The following is a 4685-nucleotide window of genomic DNA, read 5'->3' on the forward strand; positions in this document are numbered from 1 at the left end:
CTGGAAGTTGAAAATGTCCCAGTTTTTCCATGGCCTGCATACTCACCAGACATGTCACCCATTGAGCATGTTTTGGATGCTCTGGATCGACAGTGTGTTCCAGTTCCCATCAATATCCAGCAACTTCACAGCCATTGAATAGGAGTGGAACTATATTCCACAGGCTACAATTAACAGTCGGATCAACTCTATGCGAAGGAGATGTGCGGCGCTGCATGAGGCAAATGGTGGTCACACCAGATACTGACTGGTTTCCTGATCCATACCCCTACTTTTTTTAGGCATCTATTGGTCACAGATATCTGTATTCCCAGTCATGTGAAATCCATAGATTATGGCCGAATAAATGCATTTCAATTGACAGATTTCCTTTTTATATGAACTTTAACTCAGTAAAATATTTGAAATTGTTGCATATTTTTTTGTTCAGTGTACTTCCAAAAAGGGTCTAATGTACAAACAAACCAAAAAAAATGCCTCTTCAGGACCTCAATATATTGAGACGATGTACACTTCCAACCTGTGCATGGCAGTAATGAGTGATTGGAGGTGCCGAACAGGCATTTTTTGGGGTTGCTTGTATATTTAAAAGACCTACATACTGGGCTTAACCTGAGAAAATGAAGATGGTAGCTCAGCGAAACTCCATTCTTGGTGAGTAACGAACATATTTAGACATTATACCGCTGTCTAATGAGTAGCGCTGAACGGTTAGTGTTTTTTGAGGTTGGTTCGGTTTTGGTTCGATTTATTAAAAAATTATCAGGGTTTTCAATTTTAGATTATTTAAAAGCATTATGAAATAATTACATTTATTTTAGAGCTTTTTTAATGGAAATCCCAAAAGGCAAAAATAGTGGACATTCAATTACCAAAACATTGAAAATATTCCGTTGGCTCAATCAGGTCCACATTGGTTAGACGTCAATAGGAAAATAGGAAATGACTGTGAAATAATTCAATATTTCAGTTGGGTATATTACTTTTTATTTGATGACTTTATTATTTTTCAATCCTTAAATTTAGTCATCTCATCTCAGACAGTAGAATACAGCCAGCCAGACGTCCTCTCTGTGCTCCCAATACTGTACTGTATTTAGTCATACTATTTTTTATTTCACCTTTATTTAACCAGGTAGGCCAGTTGAGAACAAGTTCTCATTTACAACTGCGACCTGGCCAAGATAAATCAAAGCAGTGTGACACAGACAACAACACAGAGTTACACATGGAGTAAACAATAAACAAGCCAATAATACAAACAAGTTAATGGCACAGTAGAAAAAGAAAGTCTATATACAGTGTGTGCAAAAGGCATGAGGAGGTAGGCAATAAATAGGCCATAGGAGCGAATGATTACAATTTAGCAGATTAACACTGGAGTGCTAAATGAGCAGATGATGATGTGCAAGTAGAGATACTGGTGTGAAAAAGAGCAGAAAAGCAAATAAAATATAAACAGTATGGGGATGAGGTAGGTAGATTGGGTGGGTGGGCTATTTACAGATGGACTATGTACAGCTGCAGGTTAGCTGCTCAGATAGTTGGTGTTTATAAAGATGGTGAGGGAAATAAGTCTCCAACTTCAGCGATTTTTGCAATTCGTTCCAGTCACTGGCAGCAGAGAACTGGAAGGATATGCGGCCAAATGAGGTGTTGGCTTTGGGGATGATCAGTGAGATATACCTGCTGGAACGTGTGCTACGGGTGGATGTTGTTATCGTGACCAGTGAACTGAGATAAGGCGGAGCTTTACCTAGCATAGACGTATAGATGACCTGGAGCCAGTGGGTCTGGCGGCGAATATGTAGCGAGGGCCAGCCGACTAGAGCATACAGGTCGCAGTGGTGGGTGGTATAAGGTGATTTGGTAACAAAACGGATGGCACTGTGACAGAATGCATCCAATTTGCTGAGTAGAGTGTTGGAGGCTATTTTGTAAATTACATCGTCAAAGACAAGGATAGTCAGTTTTACGAGGGTATGTTTGGCAGCATGGGGGAAGGATGCTTTGTTGCGAAACAGGAAGCCGATTCTTGATTTAATTTTGGATTGGAGATGCTTAATATGAGTCTGGAAGGAGAGTTTACAGTCTAACCAGACACCTAGGTATTTGTAGTTGTCCACATATTCTAAGTCCGAACCGTCCAGAATAGTGATGCGGGCAAGTGCGAGCTGCGATCAGTTGAAGAGCATGCATTTAGTTTTACTTGCATTTAAGAGCAGTTGGAGGCCACGGTGATCAGAACAAGAGTTAAGAAATGCATGGAGCTGTTTTGCATCACCCTTCCATAGAACAGAAATATCAAAAGTATGTGTGTGTGTGTGTGTTTTAAATTACAGGATGCAAAGGCATACATCATGGATCCTCAACTAGATGCGGACACGGGACAATTTATTTATTGAGCAGATGGTCAGGGGGCCGGAACGACTGCAAATTGACCACAAGAAGCCCAAACCGATAAAGTGCTTTCGGAAAGTATTCAGACTCGACTTTCTCCACATTTTGTTACGTTACAACCTTATTCTAAAATTGATTAAATTGTTTCCCTTATCAATCTACACACAATACCCTATAATGACAAAGTAAAAACAGATTTGTAGAAATGTTTGCAAATGTATGAAAATAAAAAACGGAAATATTACATTTTAAATAAGTATTCATACCCTTTATTCGGTACTTTGTTGAAACACCTTCGGCAGCGATTACAGCCTTGGGTTTTCTTCTGTATGACGCTATAAACTTGGCACATGTGTATTTGGGGAGTTTCTCCCATTCTTCTCTGCAGATCGTCTCAAGCTCTGTCAGGTTGGGTGTGGGGTGTCGCTGCACAGCTATTTTCAGGTCTCTCCAGAGATGTTTGATCGGGTTCATGTCTGGACTACTCAAGGACATTCAGATACCTCTCCCGAAGACACTCCTGCGTTGTCTTGGCTGTGTGCTTAGGGTTGTTGTCCTCTTAGAAGGTGAACCTGCCACCTGCAATCTGGTGCAGGTTTTCAAGGGATGGTGCCAGTCCCTGCCTCTGAAAAACATCCCACAGCATGATGCTGCCACCACTGCACTTCACCGTAGGGATGGTGCCAGGTTTCCTCCAGACATGATGCTGCCACCACCATGCTTCACCGTAGGGATGGTGCCAGGTTTCCTCCAGACATGATGCTGCCACCACTGCACTTCACCGTAGGGATGGTGCCAGGTTTCCTCCAGACATGATGCTGCCACCACTGCACTTCACCGTAGGGATGGTGCCAGGTTTCCTCCAGACATGATGCTGCCACCACCATGCTTCACCGTAGGGATGGTGCCAGGTTTCCTCCAGACATGATGCTGCCACCACCATGCTTCACCGTAGGGATGGTTCCAGGTTTCCTCCAGACGTGATGCTTGGCATTAAAGTTAGAGTTCAATCTTGGTTTCATCAGACCAGAGAATGTAGTTTCTCGTCACCTCCCTGACCAAGGCCCTGCTACCCAGATTGCTCAGTTTGGGCAGGCGGCCAGCTCTAGGAAGAGTCTTGGTGGTTGCAAACGTCTCCCATTTAAGAATGATGGAGGCAGTGTTCTTGGGGATCTTCAATGCTGCATAAATGTGTTGGTACCCTTCCCCAGATCTGTTCCTCAACACAATCCTGTCTCAGAGCTCTACGGACAATTCCTTCGACCGCATGTCTTAGTTTTTGCTCTGACATCTACTGTGGGACCTTGTATAGACCGGTGTGCGCCTTCCCAAATCATGTCCAATCAATTGAATTTACCACAGGTGGACTTCATCCTTGATGTTTCTAAAAATGGATGGAAACATGATGCAAAGGGTCTGAATACTAAGGTACTACAGATGATTAATTTATTATATATTAGAAACAACCTGTTTTCGCTTTGTCATTATAGGGTATTGTGTGTAGATTGAGGGGGAAAACAATATTTAATCAATTTTAGAAGGCTGTAACGTAACAATGTGGGAAGAGTCAAGGGATCTGAATACTTTCCGAATGCATTGTGTGAACAAAATAAATGACATGGCCGGCTGCCCATGAGCATGTTTAAAAAATTGCACAATTGTTCTGTTGTCAATCATTTATATTGAGTATTTGGCTGACCAGTGGGCAACGGCCAGACTCCCTACCAAGATGCCCGCTTTTCTGGTTGGATGAGCTGGCGCAATTTCACATTCAAAGTCAGTGAGACCCGCTCTGACTGTTCGGGCTCAGGCGCGAAGTGTTTAGGCCACTCAAGCTCACAAAATGAGACCACCGATGCAATCTTCGCTCTCTCCCACTACTCTTCCATCCCATCCACTTCCTTCTGTGAAATACTCCCTTCTGTCTCTTGACTGCCTTTTCAACCCGACTCTCCTCCCATCCTTTGACACCAACTGTCCCCTTTCCTCCCGGGCAGCCCGATCCTCCTCTCCATGACTGAGTGACTCACTACGTGCTAACAGAACAGGGTTGCTAACAGAACAGGGTTGCTAACAGAACAGGGTTGCTAACAGAACAGGGTTGCTAACAGAACAGGGTTGCTAACAGAACAGGGTTGCTAACAGAACAGTTACACAGAACTGGAAGAAAACTAAACTTCCGGAGGACCTATCATCCTTCCACTCTCTCTACGTAGCAAGTACGCACGATTACATGTGAGTACTGTGTAGAAAGTGTGAAGAGGCTGTAAGAAAAGAAACTTGTA

Source organism: Oncorhynchus tshawytscha, linkage group LG08 (assembly GCF_018296145.1).
Source record: "Oncorhynchus tshawytscha isolate Ot180627B linkage group LG08, Otsh_v2.0, whole genome shotgun sequence".
Lineage (NCBI taxonomy): Eukaryota > Metazoa > Chordata > Actinopteri > Salmoniformes > Salmonidae > Oncorhynchus > Oncorhynchus tshawytscha.